Below are 12,925 nucleotides of genomic sequence, written 5' to 3'. Positions count from 1 at the left end.
CGTTTAGAGGCTGCAGACACTGTTTAAGAATTAAATGTGGCTGGCTTTGCTTGGGGACTCCTCCCGGGCTCCCTGCTACAATCTGAGCACCCCCATGCTGTAGTTCCCTCTGTATTTGTCCTGTTTGACGTTGGCCTCCTTTTCCCGTGTCCTATGTCCTGTTTAGAATGAATGACTTCCCTGCTGTTGTTTTTTAACCAAGCTTCTGGATTGCAAACCTAGAAACTCTGCCGGATAATTGTACTGCTCTGACACTAAGTTCCTGCGTGCAGTGAAGCCTAAGGCAGGTGCTAGCGCCCATCAACAGCTTGGCATCAGCAATGTATACACTGTGGCTTGCATGACAAGTCTGCTTAGTTGGAATCAACACCCTCCTACTCCCTTTCCAACCACCCACACTTATCAGGAATAACAGGCAAAATGCCAGGTGTAAGATACAAAGACTTTGAAGACCTGATAATGCAAGCAAATGGTCCTCAGATACTGGGATCCTTTGCTCATCAAGCGGATCCCATGGTCTCCAGGTCACTGAGTAGAACTTTCCTGAATGAATTGTAAACATGGCGATCCACAAGAAGTAACACAAGTCTCCATCTTGGCCCCTGGCCTCCTAAGCCTTATTCCCAAAGTCTTGGCAAATACAGTTCCACATAAGCTCATGCTGTGAAGAAGGAAGCAGGCTGTGCACAGTGGAGTTACTGGAGGCCTTTTGTAGCCAGAGTCCTGGTGTGTGTACTTAATGATGTGTGTGTCCTGACCGTACCCTGTACCAGCATTTCTGTCAACTAACATTTATGTACTTGTTTTCACTGTATTATGCCAAGGGGTTACTTGATTTTAGATGTTTTGGGGGGGAGGGGTTACTTTGTGTTTTTAACAGAAAAGTAACTAATAGTTTAGATTCTTTAGTACTTCATTTTCTACTTTTAGATGATGAGATAAGCACAAGTACTTCAGTAGCCTTAAAGCTGTATCTTTTGAGCCGGGCGTTGGTGGCGCACGCCTTTAATCCCAGCACTCGGGAGGCAGAGGCAGGTGGATCTCTGTGAGTTCGAGACCAGCCTGGACTACCAAGCGAGTTCCAGGACAGCCTCCAAAACCACAGAGAAACCCTGTCTCGAAAAACCAAAAAAAAAGCTGTATCTTTTGTATTTGATAATTGTAGGACCTAGAAGCCTTAGAGAATTTGTACAAGTGGCCATGTGGGCAAGAAGATCTCTGGATAAAGCTATTCCTGTGTTTTAAGACTACTTTTATGGCTGAGGTGTCAAGATTGGGACACAGAGGGACACACACACACACACTACAGGCTTCCTTCATTAAGGGTTGCTTCTGTATACATGTGCTGCATAAAGGCTTGCTTCCCTTGGATTGCTCAGCCTGCTTTCTTACAGAACCCCAGACCACCAGCCCAGGGATGGCACCACCCACAATGGGCTGGGCCTTCCCCCATTGACCTCTAATTGAGAAAATGACTTGAAATTGGATCTCAAGAAGGCATTTCTTCAACTGAAACTTCTTCCTCTCTGATGACTAGCTTGTGTCAGTTGGGCACAAAACCAGGCCAACACAGGTGTCCTCTACCTTGTTTTTGAGATAGGATGTCTCAGTGGCCTGGAGTTATCCATGTGTCTCTGCCTTCCCAGCTCAGGATTACACATGTGCATCGGCATGCTGGCTTTTCCTGGGGGTTTCTGAAGTTTATAATTCAGGTGGTCTTACTATGCAGGCAGCCCCAGCCTTAGGTCCTTCAGGAGTACATCTGAAAAGATTGCTGTGATAGTCAGAAGAATTAGAAGATTAGAACCCAATTTGACAGTACTATTAAAATCACAAATGAGGTCTGTTTCTAAGAAGTGCACTTAAAGTAGACTTTGGTGTGACCTAACCTCCATGTTCTATCATTAAGTACAGCATTTTGACGTGGCAACATTTGGAAAGAGATAAAGTGTGTGTGTGTGTGTGTGTGAGTGTGAATAGAGATTAGATTAAGTGGTGTCAAAAACAGTTAAGTGAACTTTGGTTTAAAAATAGGGGATAGTGTATACTGGGGTGTGTGTTTTGTGTGTGTGAGCATAAGTGCATGTGTGCATGTGTAGGTACATACCTAAAGAAACCTTGGAAATATAACCAAGAAATACATATGTGAGATTGCTTATAAATATTATATAGAGGAGGAGAGGTGCTGGAAGGCAAAGATAGATTAGAAATATTTTTCCTATAGGCTTGTGAACATTGTTTTGCTTTTTTGAACTATGACAATTTATCACCTATTAAAATTTTTTTAATGAGGATGTGGTGGAAATTTTCTTGTCTGGCAATACCAATAATGGGTATAAGGATTTACATGATATTTTTTTCTTAGTAAAAAAATAAAGGTAACGTTTGTTACATGGGCTGGGATCTTCCTTTTGAGGTTGTGATATTTTCTTCTTCAGCAAGTATCTGTCTTTGTCCTGGCATGGAAATCTGACATGGGGGAACTTCATGAATGCTCTTCTGGGTTCACAGGATAAAAGAGGAAATAACGAGGAATTTTGGAGGGTCCTGCTTCCTGGAAGTTACCAGTTCCCCTGTGTGAACTGAGATCCAGAAAATGATTTTGTTTTTACTTTGTTTTCCTAATGTGAATTGTGTAACGGATACCCAAACATAGACATCCCCAGACAAATGAAATGGGGCGGGGGTAGGTGCTGTTTATTCTACCGTGTCTTCCTTCCTTCCTTCCTTCCTTCCTTCCTTCCTTCCTTCCTTCCTTCCTTCCTTCCTTCCCTCCTTCCTTCCTTCCTTCCTTTCTTTCTTTCTGCAATAGTCTCTACAGGCAAATAAAAAGACAGTGCTATTTTCCCTTGGGAATTAGTAAGTTTCTTCCTAGATGTTCTTATTTTGTAAGAGCCCAGCTGGAATAACTAAGAACTTCAGTTCTCTGTTGGGTTAAGGAGGCAGGTAGTTAGTAGAATGCTTGATAAAGGCAGTGCTGGGGGAGCACGCCTGGATTTGCTTCCTGAATTGGCACTGAGTAGCAATACATGTGCAGTGAGAGCTGTGTGTTGGACTTAATCACATGGTAGTAGTTTAACTTCTGAAGGTGGAACAGTCTATAACTATGTGTATATTGGAAATTGGGGAAGATTGTGAGTCGCCTGAATTCATGTGAAATAGTGCTAGATTTTACTTTTCTTTCTTTTGCACCTAATAATATTGTCAAGATTTTCATTAGTAGTATTTTCTTTGCTGACTGGAAAAACTTCATTCATTCATTCATTGAGGGTGAAAAATCCTAGTAAGGAAACTGGAGATAGAAGCGGAGCTGGGAATATTTCCGGGCTGGTGTTCACAATGTGCTGTTTATGCAAGTAAGAAAGTATTATTTTCAGTGCCAATATCACTAGATCCGCTGTCCACTGTGTACAGCATGGCTGCAGTAACTGAAAAGATTGCCTGTCATCTTGGCTCTTTTCCGTCAACCGAAATAGGATAACCCCAGCAAGGAGAATGAAGCACATTTGAGAGTATGAACCTCACAAGTGTGTGGCGGCTAGAAATGAAGTTATCTTCCAATAGCTTTAGATTGCTGTGTGGCAGGGAAGTGGGAAATGAATTATTTTGAGGTATTTCTCCATTAAAAATGTGTACAAAGGATGCAGATTCATACAACAAGGACATCTGTTCAAATATGTTCATAGCAGCATTATTTGTAATAGCTGGAACCTGGAAGCAGCCTAGATGCCCCTCAACTGAAGATTGGATAAAGAAAATGTACGTTTAGACAATGGGTACTACTCAGCAGGAAAAAAAACCCAATGGAATCTTGAAATTTGCAGGCAAATGGATGGAATTAGAAGAAACCATTCTGAGTGAGGTAACCCAGTCACAAAAAGACAAACATGATATGTACTCACTCATATATGGAAATTAGACATAGGGCAAAGGAGTACCAGCCTACAATCCACACCTCCAGAGAACCTAGGAAACAAAGAGGACCCTAAGAGACACATACATGGTCCGCTGGTGAATGAGAAAGGGACAAGATCTCCTGAGCAAATTGGGAGCACTGGCGGTGGGAGAGGAAGTTAGGAGAAAGAAAAGGGGAGAAAAGGAGGGGGAGGAAGACATGAGGGACCACAAAGATTGAGTCAGGGGAAGAATAGAGGAGAGCAAGAAAAGAGTTACCTTAGAGGGAGTCATTATAGGTTTAAAGAGAAATCTGGCACTAAGAAAATGTCCAGAGATCTACAAGGATGGTCCCAACCTAGAATCTAAGCAATAGGGTCTGAGAGGCTACCTTAAATGCCTTTCCCCGATAATGAGATTGATGGCTATATTTTATGCCATCATAGAGCCTTCATCCAGTAGCTGATGGAAACAGAAGCAAAACACTGAGCCGAATTCCTGGAATCCAGTTGCAAAGAAGGAGTGATGGGAAAAGGGGTTAAGACCAGGCTGGGAAAACCCACAGAAACAGCTGACCTGAACAAGGGGGAGCTCATGGACCCCAGACTGACAGCTTGGAAACTATCGTAGGATGGAACCAAGCCCCCTACACGTGGATGTCAGTTTGGAGGCCTGGGCAGTCTATGGGGCCCCTGGTAAGGGAACGACATTTATACCTAGCGTACAAATGGACATTGGGGCCCATTCCCCATAGAGAGATACTCTCTCAGCCTAGACACACAGGGGACATTCCCCAAATGATATGACATACTTTGATGATTCCCCCATAGAAGGCCTCACCCTTTCTATGGAGAAGAAGAGGGATGGGATGGGGGGGTTGATGGGGGCATGGAAGAATGAGAGGGAGAGGAAGCTGGGATTAATAAATAAAATACGATTGTTTGTAATTTAAATTAAAAAGGGAAAATGGGTTAAATAAAAAACTCACATTCATTGCGCCTAGTGGTTTGGGAGGAGAGTGGGAAAGCACAGCTAAACCCTTGGTTTTTTTTTCTTCTTTTTCAGCAACCACAGCTTTGAATATTGAAGAAGGGGGGGGGGTGACTGTTATAAGAGGTGGGTGATGAGGGAAGAGTGGAAGGTATCAAAAGATTGTGACAGGGAAAAGAAGAATTGGAAAGATGACTACAGGGACTGCTGGGATGTCCTCCATCCTCTACTCTGGTCCCCTGCTGGGTTTAGTCCAGTTGATGAGATTTCAGTTTTCGATAGCATTTCTTAGTTCAACATCCCTACCAAAGAGTTTTTATTTTCTTAGCCTTGAATGCTACCTTCTGCTTCCTTCAGATGATAGGCACATGACAAATGATGTGGGAGGAACTGGGGACCCCTGTGAGCTGGCCTATGCTTGATAAAAAAAAGATTAGCTGTCCGAGGTATCAGCAGATGTTGGAGATTTTTATTTCCAAAAGCCTCGAAACTTTTCCTAGCCATTGTCTGTGCACACAGGGAGCGATTAGATTCTTTTCTCCGAGTCAATAAGGTTTTTGGTGTCATATAATCTCTAGGAGATTCGTGCCATTGCTTAGATCTCAAGACACTCCTGCAGATGGCAAACGTCAGCAGGCGAAGGGGAGGTATTGGACTCCCTGCATGCTCGCCTCGGGGCCTCTCTATAAAAAGCTCTTTCTGTGTTGATGCTCACTGGTGGTGTTGGGGCGAATGGCAGTTACGTAATCGCAGTCTCTTTCTGTCAGGGTGGCCTTTAGGCAGAGTGCTAGGGGTGGATTTCTTCTTGGCAGGAATAAGCAAAGTAAAATCCATTTCAATTTTTTTTTAACTGAAAACATCAGGACAGAAAGTCTTGACATTTTTTCCTGAAATAGGAGAACGGCGTTTTATCAGAAGGAATTGGGTGTGGACATCAGGGTTCTTTCTTTGACCTGTCTTTCATAAGATAGAGACTGTTTTGAGCCAATAGATGTTGCGTTTCAACAAACATTTGATGGACTGATGGGAGGGCTCAGCAGGGCAGGTAATGGTACTTGCTGGCTAAGCCTTAGGAACTGAGTAGGAGCCCTGAAATCCATGGTGGAAGGACAGGACTCAGTCCTGAAAATTAGCGTCTGACCTCTACATGGACACTGTAAGGCATGCATAATCCCCTGTCACACGGAGCTACCCTCCATGCTCCTCTCCTTACACACACACACACATGCAGACAGATGGAGAAATATGGCTGGAGGGAGAGTGGGGTAGAGAGAGAGAGAGAGGGTGGGAGGAAGAGAGGGAGAGAGAGAACAGTAATGATGTGGTAAATAAAAAAGATATTTGACACAATGTGAGGCACATGGTAAACCGGAAGAGAGGAAGAGACAGGCCTGTTAGTTGTAGGGCAGGCTGTAGTCTGAGATTTTCTGAAGTCATATTCCAATTGTGTGGCTTCCTTGGGTCCTTCCTTTCTTTTCAATTCAGGGAATGTCTTCTATCACTCCAAAGTCCCTTCAGTTTTGGAAATTAGGGGTGATTTAAAAACCCAGGGCAAGCCCTAACTAATGACACTACAGAGCTGTTTGTAAGAAACCTTTAAAGATAGCATTATAATTCTAAGAATATTTTCGGTACACATTAGTACTTTTGAATTGTGTAATTATGTTTTCAAATTTGTACCCTGAAGGAAGTTTACTGCAATGAAAACAGTTGGATAAAAAACAAGCAGCAAGCGTACTTGCATGTTTTAGAGTAAGAAAAGGAAATCAGTTTACTCTTGGGCGCAGTCCTTCCCTCCCATTTGCAGCCTCTCTCAGCCTACCCCTTTGATGTGGATGCTCATCTAGTCTTTACACAGCATCTGCATGGCCAGCCCTTTCTCCTTCCTTGGCTGCTTCAGGCTTGTTCTTGCTAAAGAGGAATCTGGGGCAGACTGGATACCCAGAAGCTTCCACACCTCCTACAGACCCGAGGGTGCACTGAAGGCCAATGCTGTGACTTTGATGTTCCCAGGCACAATTTACTCTTCAGGAATCAGGTCTCTCAAATCACAGTTCCTACCAGGCCATGTGGGATGTGGAATTTGGGTTCTCAGGTTGGTCAGGGCCACTGCTACCAGCTGTGTACACATCTGCTCTCTTCCATCTTCACAGATGACTTTACAGTGTTTACCTTGGGCTTTTGGGCTTTTCTTCAACTGAATTTATGTTGTCTATGTCAGAGGAGTAGTTGGTCATGCCTTTGTGTTCAAAACATCACCTAAGGAGTGTAAGGTAACATTTGCTATCTGAAGTAAGGGCTACTCTTTTAGAAGCATCGTTATAAATCTCCAAGTACACAGTTTCTGTTGAAGACTTAGTCAAGGAGACCATATCAAACATCCTGAACTTAGGATAGGCCAATGAACATTTCACCTGTCCTACAGTTCTGCATCCTGGAGCTAGGGCTGGATTTCCTCTGTGTTTTTCACACAGACACAGATACAGACACAGACACAGACACACACACACACACACACACACACACACACACACACACACACACACACGTGTGTGTGTGCTTATGCGCACCCATGCAGATATATGCATGTTTTCCTTTGCTCTGTTGCCACTACACTGTTAGTATAATAGGGTTTGCGTTGAATTTCTAAATGGGGTATTTAGAATATATCACTCCTCTTTATCCATCATCCTGAGTTCTTATTTACCCCAGTCTTGTCGCATGGTTGACCTTCTTTGATTTTGTCATCCATAAGTATACTTGGGTAGGTGCTTGGAAGAATTTCAAGATCAATGTCATGTACTAGGTAGAAAGACTCATGTGTAGGCAGGCACACTACAGACTTGGAGTGCAAGCGCAATATAGATTTTGACTTGGGACTTTTGTCAACATCTTAATTCTCTCCTCTCCACTTACGCTTCAGTCATTTTGTCTAAATGGTGCTGTCTCAATTTGAATTTCTGACTCATAGAAGTAACCCAGGCCATGTTGTTAATGATTACTGCTATCCCGTATGTTTCTTACCTCATTTTTTTGAGACAAGCTCTATTATATAGTACAAACCCATCCTGTTACCTCTGCCTCAGCATCCCAAATGCTAGAATCATAAATGATTACTTCTTTTAATATCAGATTTGGGCTCCATTAAAATAGACAGAAGAATGACTGGGTAGACATTTGGAATGTTTTAGTGAAGGGGAGAGAATGGTTCATAGTCTTTAGATAAGCTAGGAAGACAGGAAATATCAAAAGATAAGAGTTTATCTGCTGAAGTTGATGAGTTATAAGCAGGTGTAAGAGTATTCTATAGAGTAAGATAACTATATAAATAGAATGTTCCTACAGAGCCATATGTCTAACTTCTTGCTTTGTTTTGGTATAAATAAGGATGTTGGACTATATTTATTTTATCTCCTGTTCTGTGTAGGTCACAGACAATATAGATGCTCCTGGTCTTGAGGGTCATTTAGTCACCTTTTAAATTATTATTCTTTAGTCATTTTTTAGACCTTTTTCTTTTCCCAAAGGCATAGTATATGCAAATTATTCTTTTTTTAAAAAAAAGGTCAAATGCAGAAAGACGTGGGAAGGAAAAGTCAAAACTTTTTCTGAACTATTTCCATACATATGAAGCTATGATTGAGTCACTGTCAGTCATTGCTAAAGATACTATGAGATTTTTGTATAAGCAGCATAAACTGTTTCATAACATTCAAGGTGGAGGAAATAAGCAGTTCAATCTTATATTTCCTCCAACTAAATTAAACTCGAGTGAAATACATCCTTGCCAGATTGACAGGTATTTCAGTATTCCCCTTCAGGGATACCTTCTTCTGTACCCTTCTTCCCCTCTCCCCCCCCCCCCCAACTACTGCCACCCAGTCTACATAGCAAAAAAACAAATTTCATCCAGATCTGCTTTCAAGCATGGAAGAGCCTCATATCTACCTGTTTACTGATGCTTTCTGCCTTTTAGTAGGTGCTGAGGAGTTCCAATGTTGAATACTGACTGTCTTGCCGTGTAGGACTGTCTGTGGGACTGTGATTTCTCATGAGCCTGATATCCCAGCATAAACAATATGACTGTTTGACTATGGGCATCTGAGTTAGATCAATGCCTCATATATTTTCTGTGTCACATAATATGTCCCTGATGACCTGTGCCATTTATTTATTTAGCCAGCCATCAAATGGTAAACATTTAGATCCTTTCCAGTATTCTTCATGTCTTTGTACATATCCTCTGGATGTGTGTTCAACTCAGGTGTCATGTTGCTATAACAAATTCTAGGCCTGGTAAATTTCAACTGTAAGTTGTATTCCAGAATAAAGAAGACGAGTTTACATTGATGAGTGAGCATCAGAGTACCCTTCATGTCCCCTCTGCTGGTGATCTCTCTGTAAGTGCTTTGGATACCGTGATCTTCAGAAAGGAGCACATGACTGCACACTTTACAGTGTTATCTCTAGAGAAATTGAGCTCCTCATTTTTTAGGATCCCTGTATTAAGCATTTATTATTTTTCTTGCTTTGTCCCCTGAACCTATGCATTCAGTCAGTCTGTTGACCCATTTGAATTCAGAGAAAAGCTAATTAGCTTTTACTGTCCAGTGTTACTTGAAGGAATTGTCGGATTTTTCTTAGCCTTCCAAGCATTTCTAATCTTTTAATTGTGTTTTCCATATACATTTGATTCACTTTGCAACATAAGTGCAAATTCAGCAAGATAAAATTTCCTAAAGTAATTCTCTCAACCTATTTGTGAACTGAAAACACACCAGAATTTCTTCATATTAAAACTAACAACTTTTCTGAGGTATCGTCTGGTTGTCTGAGTGTGGGAGATCTCTCCCTTGGCCCTTTTATTCACCATGTTCATTATGACCATAGATTAGTCAATTCCAATTTCTGATATGTGTTCTTTTTCTAAAGAGAACCAATTATTCTCCATCTTTTGTTCTATTTTTAAATACTCATTTAGAATTGTGTATTTATGTCTATGCATTTGCGTGTCTGTGTAAAGATATGTGCATGGGGACACAGGTACTTGTAATAACTAGACTTGTCTGATCCTTTGGAGCTGGGATTACAGGCAGTTGAGTGCACCCAAAGTAGGTGCTGGGAACTGGACTCAGGTCCTGGTGGAAGAGCACTGTGTATTCTCAAATGCAGAGCCATCTCCCCAGCCTCTTCTCTTTTCTTCTTTGGTAGGATTCTTTTGTCATCCCACGTTTTTCATGATTTTCCAGTATTTAACTTTACTCTTTAGAAGAACTCCCTGTGTTCCATGCTTGTGATTGATTTGAAGAATCTCTCAGAATGAACAAGTTTCTGAGCTAACGTTCTGTTGGCAGCAAGGCCATCTGACTTCTGATATTTTCAGTTACAGCTTAAGTGCTTCAGCATGTGGTATAAAGAATGGTATCATTGTGTATAAAAAGAACATATGAAGCAAGTGAATGCATTGTCAAGGTTCATATTAAAAAGTTGGATAGAATATTTGGCTGACGTTCATCAAGCTATATGTTGTGTGTCTGCCCTTGGGCAAGTCATTTTATATTGCGCCTTAGCATCAAATGGTAAAAATTCAGATTCAGATTATAACCTTCCGGTATTCTGTAAACTCTTGGGACAAAGTGGACTCACAGATAAGAGAGGGGACAATGAAAATACAGTCACATATTCACCAAGCACATGGTGGGTGGATGTATACTCTGAGACTTTCCAGGGATTAAGACCAGAGACTTCGAAAAGTCTTACTACACTACTCCTAAAAATTCAGGGCAAAAGTTAACAAGTACATGTTTTCATGAGTTGCAGAACTAGAAAGCATTATCAAGACACTAAAGTGGATAGGAAAGCGAATTCCTATTTTTCAGTGAGTGATGAGGGAGAGAAAATGAGGGTGGGATGTAAGAGGATGGGTTGAATTTACCATATAGGATTTCGGATCTCTCATGAAGTTAGTATATTTGAATAATTAATGTTTATGTGTGTGTATATATAGGTGGGTATGTTTATATGTGTTAAGGGCAGAGGTTGACATCTGATCTTCCTCAATCACTCTCTTTGTTATTTTCTGAGATAGAGCCTCTCACTGTACCTGGAGCTTGTTGATTCTGATAGACTAACTGCTAGTAAGCTCGAGTAATCTTCCTGGCTCTACTTCCCCATCCCTGGAATTGCAGGCATACCCTCTGTACTTGGTTGGCTATTTCTTCTCCTCCTTCTCCTTCTCCTTCTCCTTCTCCTTCTCCTTCTCCTTCTCCTTCTCCTTCTCCTTCTCCTTCTCCTTCTCCTTCTCCTCCTCCTCCTCCTCCTCCTCCTCCTTCTCCTTCTCCTTCTTCTTTTCCTTCCCCTTCTCCTTCTCTTCCTCCTCCTCTCCTCCTCCTCTTCTGTTTCATTTCAAATTGTCATTATTTTTTTAAATTTCATACATGCATACAATGCTTTGTAATTCTATTTACCCATATTCCTCCTCCTAGCTCATCCCAGATCCACCCCTCACAACTTCATGTTATTTAGTTATGTATTTATTTTATAAGCTGCTGAATCAAATTTGTGTTGCTCATATGTTCCTGCATATGAAGCACCTTCCAGAATGTGGTTAGCTTACCAGGGGCCAAACCCTAAATGAAAACTGACTGTCCTGCTCCAAGAAGCCATCAGTTTTCAGCAGCTCCTCAGCTATGGGTAGGAGCTCATGAGCCTCTCGTTTGATCTGTGCTGTGATGTTGTCTGGCTTGATCATGTGCAGGTTTTGTGCTGGCAATCACAGTTGCTGAGAACTCATGAGTGCAACGGTTCTGCCACATCCACAAGACACTTTTTCACTCCAGTCCTTCCTGACCCCTGGTTCTTGTTCTTTCTGTTGTTTTTACTTGATGGTGTCTGAGACCTGGGAAAGTGGGATGTGATATCTAGATGTCCCATATGCATCTAAGCACTCCATAGACACTTGTCTTTGCACTTCTATCAGTTGTGAGTTTCTGTAATAACAAACCACTAGCCACTATACAAACAAATTTCTCTGATGAGATTTTACAGCTGCATTAAGCTGTAGGTAGAGAGGTAACAAATATAGAGGGCAGTCTGAGACTATGTCTAATTAGCAAAATAATAGTAGGTTCACTTCTCGGGCCAATAAGCTCCCTAACCATGGATTCTTGGCCAGATTTAACATTGCCAGACCTGCATTACTTTCTGTGGAGTTAGTCTTCAATCCAATTAGAAAGTTTCTTTTCTAAAGTTTCATAATATTTGTGTGACTATTGCACCCATGGGCATTTCTTGCCATGCTGTGCATTTCGGTAGCTCACAGTGCTCACAGCTACTTGGGACAGAATTTGTGTAATGCTTCCCTGCCATACATTGCATCACGCCTTCTGGTACCATGAAACCTACTTGCTTTCCCAAAGCACTTTACTGACTGAATCCTTTCTATAGGCACAATAAAATTTTTAATTATATTTGTTCTTGTCTAGATTGTGTAAATTAAAATTAATAGTAATAATCATTTTCAACTTAAAAAGAAACCATTACCTAAAATATAAAATAATTAATACCAGAAAGAACAAGGACTGTTTTCCTGCTGCCACTGTAGCAAACTTTTATAAAAAGCCTTAAAGACAGGAATAATGATAATACCAGTTGACAAGCCAATGTGGATGGGAGAACTCTCACAGCACCCATTCATAGATGAAGAGCTGTTGGCAGTTAATGACTGCAAGAATAGGATACATCATTCTTCCACAGGGTGAGCCCCCTAGTTGGTTACCCAATCTAAGTGGTCATCTCCAAACACCTGCAAATGTGCAACATTAGAGGGAACCAACAGGTTGAATTAGGGAGCACAGGGGGTAAGGATGCAAACACAGTCTATGTATGAGATGTAAAACTTTACATTCTCTTACAGTCCTATAGTCCAGAAGTATGGAGTTGTAGTGCCAGCAGCTCAAGAGGGGACCCTGTTCAATGACTTCCTCCTGATATTTTGTGCCCTTGGCCTCTAAAGGCATCATTCTAACTTTTGCCATTTTTG

The 12,925-nt window shown here is 41.6% G+C and overlaps 1 protein-coding gene across 1 annotated transcript in view; it reads left to right on the top strand.

Annotated features, from left to right (window-relative positions):
- The window catches only part of Sh3gl2 (SH3 domain containing GRB2 like 2, endophilin A1), a 184,923-nt gene that overhangs the window by 88,789 nt on the left and 83,209 nt on the right, over nt 1-12,925 (top strand). The gene's annotated exons all lie outside the window — the stretch shown is intronic.

Source organism: Mesocricetus auratus, unplaced genomic scaffold, assembly GCF_017639785.1.
Source record: "Mesocricetus auratus isolate SY011 unplaced genomic scaffold, BCM_Maur_2.0 Super-Scaffold_100014, whole genome shotgun sequence".
NCBI classification, from domain to species: Eukaryota; Metazoa; Chordata; class Mammalia; order Rodentia; family Cricetidae; genus Mesocricetus; species Mesocricetus auratus.
This window is presented reverse-complemented; position numbering and strand designations above follow the sequence as displayed.